The sequence below is a fragment of the Apus apus genome, chromosome 4, assembly GCF_020740795.1.
Source record: "Apus apus isolate bApuApu2 chromosome 4, bApuApu2.pri.cur, whole genome shotgun sequence".
Classification (NCBI taxonomy): Eukaryota; Metazoa; Chordata; class Aves; order Apodiformes; family Apodidae; genus Apus; species Apus apus.
In genome coordinates, this window is record NC_067285.1 from 90,680,755 (window position 1) to 90,700,763 (window position 20,009).

General features: G+C 39.6%; 1 protein-coding gene across 6 annotated transcripts in view; it reads right to left on the reverse strand.

The window, feature by feature from the left end:
• LIMCH1 (LIM and calponin homology domains 1) overlaps positions 1-20,009 on the reverse strand; it is a 179,294-nt gene that overhangs the window by 114,492 nt on the left and 44,793 nt on the right. The gene's annotated exons all lie outside the window — the stretch shown is intronic.

Below are 20,009 nucleotides of genomic sequence, written 5' to 3' on the forward strand. Positions count from 1 at the left end.
TTGGACCAGGAGGTATGTTCCACATTACAAGCTCTTAAGCCAGTCTGTCCTGCTTAGGGATGGACCATCTAGGAATCCCAATTTTGCCAGAGGATGCTGGTTGCTTCAAGCATAACTAAACGCCCATTTATGACTTCACTAGCATGTTGACAATGTTGACAAGGCTTGCCATTCATCCTCAAATTATTTGCAACAGACTATGTGTTCAGTTAAAGAATACTTTTTATTACTATCAACAAACATAAAAACAGTTGCTGTGTTTAGAGAGTTTGGAACAGAAACAAAACAAAGGAAAAAAAAAAAGCCTGCTTAAGCTTTTAATTGTCCTCCATGAGGTTTTCTCTTCACCCAGCCAAAACATCTACCGGATGCTTCCACAGTTCTCATGGCTCACACCCAATCTTTCAGCAAGACCCTTGCTCTGAGTGTCGCTTCCACCACAGAGAACAGTGACTTGAGGACACATCTGTCCTTACGTCCCCATTTTCTCCTTGCTGTTCCATTCAGATACAAGACCCTTCCCCTCCCAGTTTCCTGTCACAAAGTAATTTATAAAAACTGACAAGTTTGGCATTTTCCCATGGGATTAGCGAATGCACCAGCTTCACAAATGCTGGTTATAGCTACACACACTCTTAGAGAACACTTTTTTTTTTTAATTGAATTGTAAATGCAAAGTCTAAAACCTAATCCCCTACTTAATTATAAATATATTGTTTTCTCCAATGTGAAGGAACTTCTTCCAGGAAACTGGTATGACAGTCTGCAAAATTTAACCCCCTGTATCCTGAAAAATGTATCATAAAGACATCAGTTGACAATCATGTTTTATGTAGATGAAGTAGAACAAGGCACTGTGTTGCACTCACACCTCAGAAGAAACCAGATGCAATTTGCAAGTAGTAAATTACCTGTAATCATTTAAATTATCTCTAGTTATAATAAATCATGTCTAATCTTGAACTCCTGGGACAGAGGGAAATTCTAAGACCACTAGCATTTGGGAAGAATGATGGAGCACATAAAAATGGACTTGTATTTCTCCCATAGAATAAAGTACAGTACAGGAAGGAGTAGGAAGAGCTATTTCACAGCAGCCTGATTCACAGTGTTTTTTCCATCTATGGGGGGAAGATAATGATAGTAATCTTATTTGACTCCTCAACATCAAATGTTCCATCTATGAAGGTCAATTTTTTTATATATTTGTTGAACACCCTTATTCAGCAGGGAGCAGTACTGAAACTGCGAACAAAATTCAGGTAAGAATCTACCTGCCAAAAGCTGTCACCTGAGTACTGCTGTCATTACTGCTGATGTAGAAAGGCTTCATATATAATTTTTGTCTGCACGAATAAAATCATGAAATGCCAATGCACATGCAGAACTGGAACAACAATTCATCCAGCGAGAGGTACAACGAAAACGGAGAGCAGGTGAGGAAAGACAGGAAGGGCCTGGAACTGTGCATTTCTGTTTGAAAAGGAACTGGAAGTAAATGAGGCATGGAAAGGTTTATGCCTATTCTAGATGATCCAGCATGCAAAGGGGAAACATTAATCAGCTACACATCTCCTGATTTAGCTGATTAAAATGTAACAACAGTTCAACAGAGAAAGGCTAGAAGTTAAAAATAGGAGTGAAAATGACAATATAAATTACAAAGATAACCCAAAAATGGACTAAAGCATCAAGAAGCTGGGTCCACCTTTTCCAGAGGAAATTAGAGCACTGTTTCTTAGCAGATGCACACACATACACACATCCTGGTGTCTGCAGGAGGCCACTTAGGGCCATACCCTCAGGAAGAGCTACAGCAGGCCCACAGGCCAGCCTCCTACATGGCTCCAAGATAACCTCTGCTCAGCACACTGACAGCAGGAGGAGTGAGGATTTCAAGTGACTTCAAGCAAAAGATTTGGCACTCTGCTATTAGCAAACTGAGTCCTGCGTAGCTAAGACCATATTGAAGTTTGCCCAAACCCATTTAAAAAGGAAAGCACACAGGTTAACCATGGTATCACAAAATAGTTGTACGTGTCCCAGGACTGAGTTTATGGTGTTAACCTATGCACTGGTCTGTTCCTAGCAGCTTACCTCCCTCCATCTCTGGAAAAAAGCTTTCTGTTTGACTGCTGGACAAATCCTCCAGGTCAAAGGTACAGACCAGCACACCTGGGCAGTACAGAAGGGACCAGGATACATGGAAGCCTTTCTTGTTCACTTCTGCAATGCCAATACACTGTAATTTTCTGCAGTGCATGGATACAAAAGTTAGAATGAAGCACCTTAAAGGCAAAACACATGCTGTTATCTTGCCAACGATTACTGGAAAAAAAAAAAAAAAGCCTGCCACTTCTTTAATAAGCTCTATAAAGCTAAGAGGAAAAGAGCTGCCCTTTCCATATCATACTGTAACTTAAGCATATGAGGAGGAGTTGTTTTTACTTATAATTTCTTTTCTGTAAATAGCTGCAAGCATCTTCAACCAGGGCAATTATTTGACTGCTGGACACGTTTCTTGGTTTCACCAACACTTATCAACCCAGAAAACAAACTTAAAATGGGTAACAGAAGTTTTTCTAAAAGGAATACCAGAAGACTAAACTACAACACACTGACTCTTATCATAAGCTTATGGTAAAAGCTTTGATATGTATTTACACACAGTAACACTTCTTATATACAGCATTGTTGCTGATTAACTTCTTTGTTCTTTGCAGTTACACATGCCACTAAATTTATGTCATCAAGGATGACTGTCATCCAGCCACTAAACAGTGCCATATTACACAGCTCTATTTTCACTAAGCTTCAGTTCACATTGTTTTCCTTGCATTTTGTATTGCTGCTGGTGCTTCTTAAGATGAAGTTTGAAAAGCCTCTGGTGTCAAAGCAGCTTAAGGGCATGAAAAAGAAAAGGTGACAAATCCCTGAGCAGATGCTGGCCTCAGGTGAAATTTATCTTGCCAACAAGATGCAAGTAGTTGAATGAACACTTAAGTCATCAAATAGTTAGCTTCATTTTCTATGTGCGCATCTGAAAATGCCATGTAAAGCAGTGAAAAAAAGATACAGTCACAGCAGGGAGAGGTCTTTGTTACTCATGACACATTTTGGAGAGTTTATGAAGCATGACATCCAGGAAAGAAAGTTTGGTAGACTGTTCATGTCTTTGTACATGGGTACACATTGCATTTCAATTTGTGCAGCCACTATTTTCCCCTATATAATTTTTACTCAAATTAGAAAAAACCCACTCTGGCACTTAAGAAGAAAACACACTGCTTTTTATTTCAGGGACATGTGACAGTAAGGCCTAAACTGTAATAATCACAGGTATGTAAACAGAAAGCATTTGCAGTATGGCACACAAACCACCAAAAGCAGCATGACAACTTTTACGGCATCAGGATTTGGTACCTCTAGAGTAATGAACTCCTGCTTCCCCATTTCTGACATGTCATTTGAGCTAATTACATTAATACACAAGTTGAATTCTTTTCTTCACACAGCATAGACAAAAGATTTCTCAACGAAACAATACCGACAAATTTAAAGCCAGCTTTGCATCTGTAGATGAGAACTGTACCACATTGCTATGGCACCACAATGAGACTTGGAGACCCTTCACCAGCTCCTGCTTATGCCATGTGCTGCATGGGCAATGCTTTGCAAAAAGTGGACAGAACACATCCATCTCATTTACTCCACAGCAGAGGGATTTAAACTCCTGAAATGACAGCAAAATAAGCCAGTTCTAATCAGCTTCATTACAAATACTAGGAAACTTGTTTAGCACAGTCAAACTTGAAGACTGCATGAATGGAGCTTCCCAAGAGAAACAAACATGGGTCACTGGTGTACCTGGCTTCCAGGAAAGCTGAATGATGACAAGGCACTGCACAAAACTCTCCAAGGGATTATAGTATTGAGGTAATTTACTACTAAAAATCAATAAAAGGGTGAAGAATTTAAGTACCTTTAGTGTGTATTTTTACTCTCAAGGACAAAACCTGCATGACCAGGATGACTAACATAGCCAGCAATGAACCACACTATTTGGTGATATGAAACTTGAAAATTTAAAGAATCTATGGGAGGAACTGGGGACATTTCACATGTGGGTAGCAAGATTAATCTGCAAAGAAAGTACTTAACATTATTTATTTTTAGTTCTTCCACTTTCTGATCCTTTCAGTTTAACTGCAGTTTGCAAAGTTAACCAGCCATGGTCAAGTCCCTCTTGTTCTGTTCCTCTGGCTATTCATCCTTTTCCTACTCTTTGAAGAGCCAGGAAGTTGACTTGCCTTTTTTACACTTCATAGGAACTCAATTTTTTCTAGCAACAACAGAATAAAATAGGGGACAGCATATTTTCCTCCATTTGCTTTAAATTTCCATCTGCCACACTGTCAGTTTGGTTAGCCGATAGTCTTGTGCCAACACATAGCACGGGAGAACCATAACCCCTGACACAAACATACTCCCAGCACTTTTTGTGGACTCAACTTCAAGTCCTCACCAAGCAAATTATTTTTTTTGCTACCAGATGCCAGTGGGTGCCTTTTATTTTCCAAGAAGGGAGACAACAGCAAATTCTTTCCAATTCTTTACATAGTTTAGTGAGGAAATGATCCTATGAACAGACACATGCATTTATATTTAACATGTAGACTAAAAGAACAGGTTCAGTCAGTATTCCATTTAGGAAACGTGACAAAAGAAACACAGAAAGAAGAGTACAATAAATGCGCCGGACACAAACTCCCACACCAGGCCTCAGCCATCCCCGTTCTTCCTATTAAATAAGAATTTACCAAGATGCAGACAACAGAGCTCCACTGACACTCGAAACCACAAGCCAACTATGAACTGTCACAGAGCAGCACTGCTCTGTTGACTCAGGCCTTGAGTTTACCAGGTCTTTGACAACACCCCCTCCATGCTTTCGTACACACCAACAGAGAGAAGAGACCAACCTCTGCGTGCTTGTACCACAATTCTGTCTGCTGAAAGGCCTAGGCATGATGGGAGAAGACAACTGGAAACAAAAAAGGGATATTGCTGCTGATAAAGCACAGGCATCAGTAAATTCCTCCTTCTCCCAGTAACACACCACCACCATCAGCAGCAATTACCTATCTAAGGCTTCAAAGATAAGTCTGGGAAGGTTTTGTCCTTACTAATCCTGCTCGTCACTAGAGCTTTGCACACTGAAATTCTGCATTGCTGACAGTATTCTTACACATGAAGGCTTGGCATACATTGTTTGGATTTATGATCAGGCAGAGCCACGCACATCTTTGCCAGGACATCTGGTAGTATAGTCCCGCTTGGCTGGCAAGCTGCTAAGGAGTGTTAAAATTTCATTACAGAGCAAAATCAGTCTCCTTTTTCATCTCATCTCTTCTCCCTAATGCTGTTTGTACACATTCCCAGGTGCAATGTCAAAATTTGCAGCCTTCCCTTTGGGGTGTGGGGAAACAATAAGGGTGTCATTCAAGGTTGAACATTTTGTGGACAAAGAGGAAAGAGCAGCAAGAGAGAACTTAGAAGACTTCTGTCAGACTTCTCCTGGCTGCAGTGTGAGCCCTGAAAGCTTCACCTAGCAGCAGCTCATTTGTTACATCTCATTTGTATTTGACAGTCAGTAAATCGGTATTGCATCATCATTTTATGGGTAACCAACCTCTTATATGTACTTCAAGTACAATTATGAAAATTAAATACCAGATAACAAACATAACAGAACACCCTAAGATACCTGGTTTTAATCAATGGTTCAATTTAGGGTTCTTTTTAAAGCTAAAATAGCAACAAAGAAAAAAGTAACATCTCAATGAGAAAAACTTATTTCCTACACTGTGGGAGCTATCATCTTTGTTAGTTTTAATGTGAATTAAAGAAGGGGGAGTTTGTCCAGGTTTAACTCCTATGCTCCTGCCATAGATTTACCAGTCAAGCGTTCATCTTCTTTCTTGACTGGTGACAAAGAGGAATGAAGCATCATTTCCAGAAAGTAACTTGTATTTGATGGAAGCTACATTTTACCAGAATGATACTTTATTTAGCTGCATACTCTTTTCCATAAAAACTAGATCCCCTGCAGGTGGTCAGAAGAGCCAAGCTCAGAATTAGCATGTACAGTGTGAAGCCAACAAGTACAACATACCAGAAGGCAAGAGCACAGAATGCACCTCCTCAGTCCAAGGCCCTTGGACTCCCCATCCTGCCATCTGGAGAGCCTGGCCTCACTCCTCTACGCTGTCTGGAGAAAGCTCCTTGTTCGACTTCCCCTTTTATTACAGCACAACTTAGTTCAGGGTGAACAGAAGCAGATGACTAACAAGGACTAGCTATCATGAACACCTTTTTCCAAGGTCTTATTTTCTTACCTAGCCAGGCTAAAGAAGCAGTCTACATATTGAAAAGAGAAAGGCCAATTAAAGTTACATGAATTTTCCAACCTCTTTAGTGTGACCCCCTGGGGCTTGCTATGGGCAGACAAGCCACCTGCCCTGCCTTCTATTGTCTCTCTTTATTTGCATGCAGAAAATGTGTTTATATAGGGAACTACTCTCAAAAGCAGCAACTGTTGATTTAGCCCTTATTATTTCCTTAAGGTGCTGCTTCTTGAAGCTGGAATCAGACCTGAAGGAGAGTAAGATAACTCAGTCTTTGGCTACTGAACTCTGAGTAGCTGTCAGACCAATAAATGTCAGCCTCGCATTTTATCACCAAGCCAAAGTTTTTTTTAGCAAAGGCCAGGATAATTTTTTTCCTTTGCCTCAGGTTGATTACACTAGCAACTATCCAGCAAAACAGGAAATTGGCTTTCTGGCTATCTATAAAAGACCAAAGAATTAGAATAGATACTGTTTCATTCTTTAACTACTTTTTCTAATTTCAGTTTCCCCCCGTCTTGAAAAACCGTTCCTCCAAAATACATGCAATATTGCATCATCTAGATGTTGAAACTGAAGCATCTGCTAATAAAACCCTCTATTTTCTCTCCTCCAGCTTTAGAAGGTTTAGACAGTCCTGAATCAGAAGTGTTTAAAGCTCTGTCAAATCATTACAGCTGCAGAGGCAAAGCACAGGCAGCAGACTCCTCATTGAGCCCAACATCTTGTCTCACTCTCACAGCAATGAGGAGATCAACAGCTCTGTTGGAGATGATGGGATCACTGCAGTATCTAGATTTGTTAATCCCCACTTCACACTGCTCTAACCTATTTTACATTATTGCTGCATTTGTGTTTTACAAGACCACTGCACTGCTACTTCTTGGACAAGTTTTGACACCAGTGAGTTGCGTTCTGCCAGGAATGTGCATATTGGCAGGCAACTTTAAAACTGCACACATTTAAAGCTGGACAGAGACAGGAATACAAGCATACAAGAAGTGCAAGTTAGAGGGGCCCAACACTAGAAGCACTTCAGCTTGTCGTTAACTGCTGTCAACAGAGACACTACCAAAGCTCAGTAATTACTGAGCTTTGCAATGAAAAATGTCTGCTAGGAGACACTAGCTTCCCTTTTTGAAGAAATTAGGTGTTCACTTGAGCAAACCAGTCAAAGATGACACCTAATGTCTTTAGGTCTGAGTGGAGCTTCTGAAATGCCGATGATAAGCATCATTTGGCACCAGTCTACCTTGAAGCTTTTACATTTAATGTCATCAAGTCATATTAAGACAAGTCCACATGTAAAGTGTCCCATTTACAGCCTGCACAATTTAAATATATATACACACACACATAAAAAAGCATAGCTCAGCAAGGCATTTTAAGACCTGGTTCCCCATACAATAAGGCTGAAAGCCCAAAGCAGACAAAGGAGGAAACTTTCTGTGAGGAATTAAGTCACTTCATACAGACACATCTACTGTCAACATTACTGCAAAACTCTACTCCTTTCAAATAAAAGGGAAAGGAGGAAAAAACCTAACACTACTGAGAGGAATATCCGAGCTCCTTGGATTTTCTCTCTGAACTCCGGATCGTCAGTTGGCACACTGTCCAGCAGGAACAGAGCTGCATGCCACAGCTTTTCAGTCACTGGCAAACAAACCACAGAACTGTCAGCTTCTAAACAGGAAAAAATGTGCATTTCACAAACCATGGAATGAAGAAAAATTACCCACTTTCCTGCAAAAAGCAGGCTAGCCTTAATTCAGTCTTATACTTCGGAGGCCTTCATTAGTAACTTTTTGGAAGTAGATCTATGTTCCTGTCTCTAGAGAGACAGAGCTAAGGAAAAGCATTCACAGTCTGAATGCTTTTCCAGCTACGCCAGTTTTTAAACACCATTTGGCCACCAAGGAGGGGTGGAGCTATATCCATAGTGCTGCCAGGGAGCAGCAAAGCCATCTGGTCCATAAGGGCAGGCAAGCCAGGAGGTGACGGATGGTCCCACCAGAGGCTGTGTCCTCACCAGTGAGACACAGTCTCAGAGGCATGAACTGACAGGTAAAACCAGGCATTGGAAACAAGGTCCACCCATGGTATCAGACATGGCAAAGTGATGAACTGGATTTGGGGTCTTTTCAGGGAGTTCAGTCAGGAGCAAATGGATACGGGACCAGAGACAGGCCTAGAAACAAAGCTAAAACATGGGTCCAAAGTTCACTCGGGAGCCCGGACCAAAGACAAGGAAGGGACACGACCTAAAATGTGTGTGCAAGGGGATGTGTATCCAGCAGACAAAGTATCTACAGCATTATGCTGCAAGCCAACAGCAACGGTTTCAGAAAACCAGCTCTGAAGCCATGGGAAACATGAACAATGAGGAAGAAACAGAACAAGCAAACAGAAGACTCTCACTGCAAATGCCACCTCTGCTGCCAAATATTCCAGACACTAACTGAAACGCTAATACCCCTGAAATCCACGACAATTACTGGTTCTTAATGACATTCTGATTCACTTTGCCCATCTTACGGCAATAGAAAAATTCCTTTTCCCCTCACATCTTGCATGAGAACTGGAAAGAATAACACATCCACAAAGAGAATGCTGCCATAAGGGAAGAAATAAAAACAGAAAAGAAATAGGAAGGTATATTGAAACAGAACACTATTTATCTCCAAATTACGATGACATTACAAGCAGAACAGAAAGTCTACTGCAGCCTCTACTGGAGTAAAAGGATTTTCTGTTCTCTCCCACTCTGCTCCATGCCTCCCATGTCCCAGATCCTAAAAGGAGAGGTAACAGCCATGAAAAAGGAAATAGTGGCTGACATTAATGCTTCAGATAAGAGAAACACCTAAGAATAGCTAGAATCATATGATGTTTGGGAGCAAGTGGACATGATATAGTGGTAGATTTGACCGCCTTTAAACAGAAAATAAAGTAGCTCTGTATGATTCAAAGCACTGTCTACTTTTGAAAAGGCACTTCCAAGAAGAGATGTCAGCTTAAACAAAACTACGAAAAAGAACATCTTACACTTTTTTCAGTCTTCTGCACTATTTACTTCTCTCCCCTCCGCCTCCCAAAATCACATTTTTCCAACTCCAGAATGTTTGGGCCTATTTTTCTGCAGATTGCTCCCACAGGAGCTAGTGATCTTCATCCTACTTAGCTGGAATAGGGCAGTTACACATAGGTACGGACAGAGTTTTCTGCTAAATGGAATTCATAAATCAGTATTGTTGTCCCCTGGAACGATAAACACGCCACCTACAGATCCAGAGCATCAAATCAAGACCTATTTACAAGGTCGCCCCTGAGACTGAAAGCAGCAGCATTACATAGGGTGGGTTGGTGCTATTTTCTCCCCTGCTGCGGCAGATACAGGGAGTCTTTGTTTGGAGGACATTGAGAACAGAGTGAAAAAGGGAGGAGGATTGATGATGCTTACAACAATAACAAACACTGCTCTTTTCTGTTGCTAGAACACCTGCTGCCTCCATCAGTTCAGGCTCATCCATTATGCAGCACACCAGCAGAGACAGCTCCAGAAGCACCAGCTCTGAGGCCATGACAGACCTGACCAAGGAGCAAGGCACAGAACCAGCAACTTCTCATTATCAAATCAGTGAGCTGCACTAGCACTCATTCTCTTCCCAAATACTGGGAACAACTAGATTAAGCATCTGGTTCAAATATAGACAAAAGAATAAAAGAAATTTGCCTTCAATAAAATTTCTCCGTCTAGCCTTGTAGTAAATAAATTCCTAAAGAAGTAAACCCAACAACTATTTTAATTGTTGTTACTTTTATTTTTACTGTTAGTGGAAACCATGTAAGGTCTAAAATGGATTGAAAGGAATGTAATTATTTCAGTGTAATGCTTTAATAGTGGAAAAGGAGCCTATTAAAACATGCTTAACATTTCCAATCTAAACAACAAGAACTGCAAGTTTCAAAACATTTGCTACATTTCTACAATTCCAAGAAACTTTTTTAGCTGACTGCTTTCCCTTGCAGAAATCAGACCTGTCTCATGAAGATTTTAATGTTTCACTCACACTACCAATCTTGAGTACCTCATTCATGCCAACAGGGCAACTCATATGTTACTTTCAACATGAAGCATCAACAGGACTCAACACTGAAAAATATATTTAAATATTATCAGCATTGCAATTTTCAGCATTAGTTGTTTAATCCACAACATTCAGCTGTCAAAATGAGAGGGAAAAGCATAATTCACTGAAGTTCTTTATCAACACATTGGTTTTCCATGTACTTCCTGACGTGCATGTACACTGAGCAACCTTTTACAAATCTTAAAGATTCCAGAGATACTGAAACTATCAATTAATTAATCACAACAACTATATAAAAAAGGGAGTAAAGTTTCTTTAGATTACTTTCCTAAATAAGTTGGCTTCAAATTTCACATTATTCAAATAGTAGACTAAAGGCAAATAAATATAATTAATAACTTCCTCCATTACTATTAAAAGCCACATTGGTAACGACAGTGTTATGTGGCACTCATCAATAATTTTGTACTTCCAACTGTGGAAAAGCACTACTGTCTTACAAACAGGAAAATTAACCATAACTGTCAGAACAGGAATAGCTGCCTAATCTACAAGCAAAATCACAGGTAACATGAAAAATACCCACAAAAGCCACAACAAACTCTGCCCTCCACCCCCCAAACCCTACAACATATTTAAATAATACAAATATTCTGTGTATCAACCAACATTTCTTTGACAACACCCCACAGCATTCTTTTGAGCAGGCATTCACTTATAAAAAATGTCTTTCTCTCCCCTTGTTTTTTAAAGTGAAAAGGTATATTCATGACAGCAGGAGCCTTATTGCCGAGCTCACATGCTCACACAGTTTTTCAGTCCTGACTGTCTGTAACTGCACTAAAGCCACATTAAAACCTAAGATAATAACCCCTGAGATTATTTTAAAAGTGAAAGCTCAGGAAGAACCCAAAGCTTCTTTTTCCCTGGCTGAAATTAGAAGTGTCTCTTGCAATCAGCTGACTCTAATAGGGACACATTCTAAACCTCTCATGCTAAATATTGCCCAGCTTAGACTGGAAGACGCAGTCACCTACAGCAAGCTACCAGCAACAGCTGTTTGATAACAACCTGTCGTCTGGAATTAAGGGCAAGTGTTTAAAATTTCCCATTAGAGGGGAAAAAGAAGTAGAAAAATAAAAAAAAGCAAACAAAACAAGGTTTATTTGCTACAAAAGCACCAGTTGACACCTCACTTGAACTTGGACAGTTTAATGTTAACCGTCAATCCATCTTCTGAATATGCTTCCTAATTTTCAGCTCCACGACTCAGGGCAACCTATTCAGCAGAATATGAAAATATTTATACCGAGTTGGAGAGGCTGCTGGAAAACCAGTGTTATTTTGCCAAGATTGATCTGCTGATACATTGGCAATCACCACCTGATTTAGCTATGCCAGTTAACTTTCCGTATAGCAAAGTTTTCTTTTGGTCTCACTCCTGCCATTGCTGGGTTTGTACATGATGTGAGGCACCAGGTATCTGAGTATGAGCTGGCTCTTTCTAGCCAAAGAGGAATACCAGGACACTCTCCTACCATCTGTTTTTACCATACACTGGAGAAGTTGCCCAAATAACTTTAAGTCCAGCACTTTTGTAGCATTTTGCATATTTTGCACTCTGACTCCACACTTTAAAGAACTGCTAGAAATTTTCTCCCAACTAGTTTGAAGTGATATTTTTTGCTTACAGTCAGCACTCAACCTTTCAAAATACCATTAATTTTCACCCCTTAGCAATAAAATATCTTTTCCCTCAATCACACAACACTAGCAGGTACAAATGTTTAGCAAGAAAAACACTTATGTGGGAACACTGGAATTTAATAACAGAATGTTAAAAGAGAGAAGTTAATCTTTCGGCTGCCTCAACACATGGTGAAGGGTTGAGGCAAGGGGGCAGGAGGAAGACAAGGGCAAGCAGTGCTAGACTTGGTTGCTTAGGATTGCATCCCATAAATTTCGTGCTTATCACTTTCAGATGAAGTCTGAATTAATTTTCTCTGCTTTCCCAAAGTTTAACTTGGATAAAAATAAAAAAAGACATGTGAAGATAAAAATAAAGTTACAGGCAGAAAGCACTTTGTCCATTAGAAGCTACATGTAAGACCTTTTGATGCAGGTTAACTCCTACAGAAAAGCACAGCTTCTGTCTCCAAAAATGAAAAGCCCCATGTTTGTCCAAACTCTAGGAACACAAGGAGAGGTCTCACAACACTCGTTCTACTTAGTTTTTTTATTTGTGAGCTGACACCACATAATGCAAAGGCATTTGCTTTAATACAAAATTATCAAGTTAAAGATACTGTGTCTCAGGAGCTAATTGTGTCTTCTCAATGCCTGTCTGAAGAACCATTATATAATGGAACAAAATTGGATGTCTACTCATACGAAAAAAACAGATTCAACATCAGAAAAAATAATACTATTTTTGTATGTTTTGCATCCAAGCCACAAGCCAGCAAGCACTAGAGTATTCTCCAAGACTAATAAAACTTAAAGTTACTTTGCGGTCTTCGGTTACTGGGTTAAAACCAAATACATTGCTTCAGAACTTTGTTTTTACATAGCAGGGTTTACAGTTTAAACCAGACAGCAAATGCAAATGAACATTTAGACAACTGAAGCTGGCCTTTGAATACTGTTTAACACCCCTCCACCTAGGTCTGAACTGCCTCTGGAGCTGCTTCACAAAACCACATCCTCTCCTTGATTCAGTCGTGCCACTTTCTTCCCTCCCTTCCCTCCAGCTCAGCTCCGAATAATAGGACTGATTTTAGCCACTTGTTAGAGGAACTGAAGCAGTATTCTGTAGGGACCAGCTTCCAATTACATGACCTTGTATTTTCACATTTTAGTGGCATTCTTTTTGGCTTCAGATAGCAAGATGTCTAAAAAAATATATTAAAAAGTTACATCAAACTAGCAGATTAAATAACAAATATGCTGTCCCTTGCTACATCATCAACAAATAGCAATGTCTTTTGCATCTCCTAAGCAGAAGCAGGCCACTACATTTAGATGCCCAAATCAGTCATTGTTTCTTCTATAACAATTTGCTAGATAACCCTTGCAAAGTTGAGCAAGCTGAGCAGGGGTGCTTACTAAGGTGAAAGGCAAGTTCTTTTTAAAGACTTGTCCAGGGAAAGTTAGTGACACATATGATCACATGGCACCTGTAACTCTTGTGACTTATTAAATAAACCACGTGGATAATGAGGACAAAACCCAACAAATAGAAACAACAAAAGTCCAAGCTGATGCTTTTAGATGAGCTGTCACAATATTGTGTGGAAAGATAAAAATAAAAATGAAAACACTAAGTCTATTTCAGTCTATTCCTAATGCCAGCTCATCATCTCCTTATCTTCACTGACATTGCTGTGACACTCTTCAGATCCCTCTGGTTTGCTATTGCCATCCATGTACCATCTATCTTCTCATTTTTGATTGTCTCACTCTTTCTATTATGGTCACAGTAGCACGTTTCCTCTGGTTTATCCAGTTTTCTATGATAAGAATAGAAAATAAGTATTCCCACTCAGGAGTGGAAACTAATGTCTAGTTAAATATCCCTTGAGCTTCCAGTTTGGTTTCTCATTCATTTTCAGTTAGACATGTGGTATTTGATCCCAAGGTAATGACAACCATCCTGACTTCTATTAAGATTAGAGAAAACTAAGCCATTCATTTCTCAACAGGGAACTGTGTCTTAACCAGTTCAGCTATTTACAGTCCATTTCTGCACAAGAATTAAAGAAGGTGCTACCATCTGCAGCTAGTAACTCCCATGCAGGGCAAGAAGGTTGAGATTTGCTGCTTCTTTCAAGTGCCCTAAAGCAAACAAACCCCTTTGTTCCTTCCCCTTGTAGTAACAGGAGTGACCAGATGGGAAAAATCAAACAAAGGCTTTCCTGATTACATCCATTTTATTATAAACAGCTGGTTTTCTCCAAGTCATTGCTAGATCTTACACAACTTTTTGATGGTTGTATGCACGGAAATAATTTTTTCACCTATCATTTTTATCTTTATCTACAAAAAAGGCTTTTAGATCTTCATGTTGTTGATTTGCATTCATTCAATAGCTAAATACAACCAACAATTTAATAGACAAGATGATCACTCCGGCTAACACATTTTACAGGTTTTATCAGTTTGCAAATTCACAGAGCAGCCTCCAAGTGATCAACACTTACATGTCTCACAACCAACACAATCTGCAGTCCTCAGAAGATATTTAATAAACAAAACAAGGTGTGTGCTGACTGCAGTATTAGCATAAACAAATACCACTAAGATAATTTTCCCCATACTTTAAAAGTCAGAACTATTTCCAAATTCTCAGGAATATAGCCCAACCTGCATCTCTACTTGTTCACCTTAATGCTGGGAGATCAGCACCTAAAAAAGGACTCTGAAACAGCACCTTTCCAAAGAAAAACATAACAATTTAACACAGTTGCTGAACAAGACACTAATAAGGCTGTTTGTAATTAGCATGGAAAAAAGAAACATCAGCAATAAAGCTGCCAGCTCTAGGGCTGACTACAGCCCCAGAGAGTAGGAGGGAGCTGAGAAATATTGGCAGAGACTCCCAATGTAAAGGCTGAGAGTGTGAGAGGAGAGGAAGTGGAAAGTGAAAGGACAACAGTTCCCCAGCCCCTTCCAAGACTAGGGTCTGCAAAGCATCTGTAGGCATCAGTGAAGCCATGAGATTACACTGCTAAGAAACTGTTTGCAGCTGTGGCCATATCTGCTGCATGTGTGTGACTGAATGGGTCCTGCTGCACCAGGGCCTGCAGCTGACTCCAGTCAGAAACTTCAGGCTCACCAGAACCAGAGGCTGCCACACCAAAGCTGTGTTAAATAATAGTATTCCAAAAACCCAGTACTATTTTTATATTCATTAAATCTTTAAAAATCAAGTAGTAAATAAAAAAGAACCTCAAGAACTTAACTGGTTTTGAACATTGAGCATAACCTGTACCAAAGACTTTCAATGGAAGCTGCAAAATTTAAAAAAAAAATAATCAATTTTCAAAATGATTGGAAACATTTCAGCTGCTCTTCTTTTTAGTATTTCACATGTAACTATTTGTGGTTTAGCTAGGAATTTTTTAATATTCATTTGACTCAATGAACAGATGCCAAAACTTCATCTCAAAATTCTGTTTAAGACTTTAATTTATTTTTGAAAGGGAGCTAAATAGGCTTTAAATATCTAACTGTTCTTCAGGAAGAAGCCCAGAAACAAAGCCCAGCCAAAGGTCAGACTTGTTGAACACATGTATCTACAAAATTCATATTAATACAGTACTTCCTGCTATTAAAACATTTTATCCATTTCCCACTGGGCTCAAAATTCAGCCTTTTTGCTATTGGGATAGAGGGCAAAGATGAACTCTCTTCTAAAACTAAAATTTTAGAAGCATTCAGTTGAGCAACTTCTGCATTACAGAGCCACACCAAATAGATGCATGCTTTGCAGAGGTTATACCCTGCCTCCCCTCCCCTATGACTGAGGCATGAGATAAAAGCAGCTATCTGATCCAAAAGTCAGGAAACAGGGAATTCCCCGTTATTACTCTAAGCACAAACCAGATGCCTGCACCTGCATCCCAGCAGCTCTCTTGGCCAACACTGGACCAGCATACCTCCACCCCAAGCCCTGCCAGAGACCTCCTGGGGCCCCTGTCACGCCACCTCCCACTATCAGCTGCGGCTGATGCTCTCCTTCCAAATGCCACTGCCAGATGCTGGAAAAAACTTCACAGCCACTCCCAGGCTGACTGTGAGGGTCATCAACGAAACCTAGAGAAATCTGGAACTCAACAGGAGGAGAAGGACAAACATTATTGCCAAAGCAAGTTCTGGAGTTACGATGCCTAAGACACAGGTATCTGTCTCAGTTTGCAGTTCAGTCACAAGCTGGTTGGCTTAGACAAAAATCTCGTAATAGAAAATGCATCATACAAACCCAGCCACTTCACCAGGATTTTCAGTCTCTCTTTGCATAGGGCCCTTGGGTTTTTTAATTTTATCTTTGAGGTTACCTATTGGATCAGTATATTGTTTTGCAAAACCCCATCAGCTTTTAAAATGTCATTATTTTTCTGGATCAGTCTCACATAATACAATTACTCTGCACAAATCAGGCCACCCACTTGCAGGTATATGCATTCATATAATAGAGATGAAGGCACTCTTTACAATAATAAAACTGTTCACAACTGTCGGATTAAGTAAGACAAAGAAAGGAATGCAATAATCTTGGACTAATAGTTCTGTAAAAACAGAAGCTAAAGCTCCTCAAATGTGTTCTTCATTAAAAATAAGTAATTTCTGAAAATTGAGTATTAATCTGTAAGTACCGTACAACTAGAGAAAAAAACAGTAACCTTTCTCCACAGTTAAGAGCTAAAATTTCTTTCCCTATATAGAATACAATGATCATTTTGTAGTAAGAAAATCATCTGCAATTCAAAACAAACTGCTCTCAGTTTCTGAGGCTCCCACTAGTCATGCAGCTTAAAAAAAAAGTCATGTAAACAGCATGAAGTAAGTTTCATGTACCAATTTACACCTGCCATCTCCATCACTCTCTCTGGAGATGAGCTTTTTCCAACTTCTCAAATCAGAGATGCCAACAATCAGCTTCATATTCTCATGTTTTTCTTCCTCCCCCTTCTCAGATCAGTTCTCACATTCTGCAGTAGCACTTTTCAGTCCCTCACAAAGCTGTATAGAATTCAATTCACTAGATACTTCAGCCAAGTCAGAGTTCACGTCAGCATTTTGCTCATCCTAGTGCATTTGAAGACAAAATATTCTGGTTAACCTGTCACTCAAAATGCCTTAAGTTTGAACCAAGGGATGTCATGGCATTCTGCACATTACCTTTTGAAGTAAATGCCCTCCTCAAGAGCAAGCAAGAACATAAATATAAACATTTCCTATTCCACTAATACTGCTTTGTCTTGCAGTATCCCCAGGTGGCCACTTGCTTCATTAGAACTCTGCTGGAAAAAAACCACCTGATGTTTGAGAAGGCCCGTAGAGGCCAAATCATCTCTGTCTCAAAGCTGAATAAAGAATTTCAGACTCAAAATATTTAGGGAGAAATTCTTCACTGTGAGGGTGGTTGAGACACTGGAACAGGTTTCCCAGGGAAGTTGTAGATTCCCCCTCTCTGGAAGTGTTCAAGGCCAGACTAGATGGGGCTTTGAGCAACCTCATCTAGTGGGAGGTATCTCTGCCAATGGCAGAAGGGTGGGAAGCAGATGATCTTTAAGATCCCCTCCAACCCAAACTACTCTATGACTTTATGATTAAGTCAAATTCAACAAAAAACCCAAATATTTTTATAATACCCATTAACAGGAAAACCCCTCCACAGCAGCAGTTATTTTTCTCTCAGTAAATCCAAAGGAAAATGTCTTTATTTTTAAAATTATTATCTTTAGTTATGCAAATTTTTCTGTAATTCCACTCTAAGCTCCATTACTCTCAGGGAACTAGCTCTGACATATATTGTCGCTTTGCTTTATCAATCTAAAAGCCCACATAAGCAGGTATACTGATGCAGAATAGCCTGAAGTTGGTTTTTACACTGTCTTTGAAGGAGATCACAGGGAGGATACATAAGAAGCACAGACCATTAAAAACCATGATTCCCTGCATGTCCAGCCAAATGGAAGCCAATAAACAGCCTCCTTCTGAAACACTAGATATGGGGTTATTACTGACTCTAAGAATTGGCTTCTATTCCTTCTGAAAATCTCCCTCTGAACTTACTGACCTTCTTTTACAAGAAGCTGAATATAGTCTACCAGCTTAATTGTAAAAGATACATCATAAAAGTAAAAAAAAAAAAAAAAAAAAAAAGAGTTGAGTTGCTCTTCTTTTATCTCCTGCAATTCTTATTTCTCCCTCCGTTCCTCCAATGACCAATGAACTCTACAAAAAGCTCTGGTGGCTACTTTAGCACTATATTCAAGGCCATAACCTGCAAGTTACTAATGCAATTATCAATTACCTTTGGGGGACATGAAGTGTTTACCATGTGTATTTGAATGACTCACTATTTTTCCCAAGGAAAGAATAGTAGTATATCAGGAATTGACTCATGCAATACAAATGAGAATGAAAGTGTATCTGCTTAACAGTCAAATGCATCAGAGACTCATGTTTTTCATATGACAACCTTGGTCCAAAATCGTTTATACAAAAAACAAACAAGCCTTTGCACTTCTCCCTCTTACTTAACCTTCAGAAAATTCTACCAATGCATCCTGTTTATTCTATCTCAGACAAAAGCCAACCAAACCTAAAGACAAATATCTACACTTTTATTTTATAAAATCTCATTATTTTGTTCATCCTGAAGAGAGAACTAATTCTGCCACCTTAAAGACAGAGTAATTCTTACCCACCACAGAAAACGTAGGGTATGCCAAGCCAAAAAGAAATATCATTGCACCCTCTTCTCAAATTATCAAACAATTTGTATGTCACCAGCATCCTTTTGTTCTGTTACCTGAGGGACAGTACAAAAGATTTCTTAATCCCAAATTGTCCTGTAAAGTCTGAGTCTGGCAGGCACACCCTGTCTTCTACAAAGTGTTTTATTTAGAAGGCAGCATTGCAAAATGTACTCTGGCACAATCAACCTGCTTTTCATGCTACAGAGGAACACTAAAAGGATTAGGGGATTTTACCAGGATGCCGAGATGTTTACCTTGGAATCATCACCAGCAGTATAAAAGGACTAAAGCTATGCCGGGGGGGGGGGGGGGGGGGGGGAGGGGTGCTTCCATCCTCCTGAGCCTCCTTTATTAATGAAATTAATCATAATTAACAGGACATTACTAGTGAATGCAAGGCAAATAGTAGGGTCATTATGTTAAAAATCTATGATCCTCCACACCAAGTAGTCAGTCATTATTAAATGGGTATCCAGCTCTTCCCTTCGCCACACAGACAGTGGGCGGAAGGGAACACGTTGCTCTTTTCTTCTGCATTAGAGGCTGTTCTGCTGGAGGAATGCTAAAGAAACACTCATCAGGAAGACAGTCACATCCTTCTCTCAGACAAAGTCAATTTTCTACACCTGCCCTAGCTTGCAAAACAGAACACTAACACATCTCCAGCAAGGATGCCTTCTACAACTTTTAAGTCTCTCTAAAATGGTAGAATTTATTCTGAGTAAGCAAGCTCGATTTTCTATTACACATTTACACTAGAATTCTGTTGATGCATATAAAGGACAAGGTATATTTCTTGTAAAAGATTTGTCATTTGGCATGTAGCACCAACTGGTTTGTTTGTTTTGGGGTTTTTTCACTTTTCTCCAATTAGTGGAGTTATTTTCCATCCAATTAAAAGAACAGGGTATGTTTAGTCTATGGACTATTCTAGCACACCAAACAAAAGTCTTTTGTGATCAGTGAGAAAATCCACAGAGAATGCATACAGCATAATAATTTTGCATTATGTGTGAAATTCC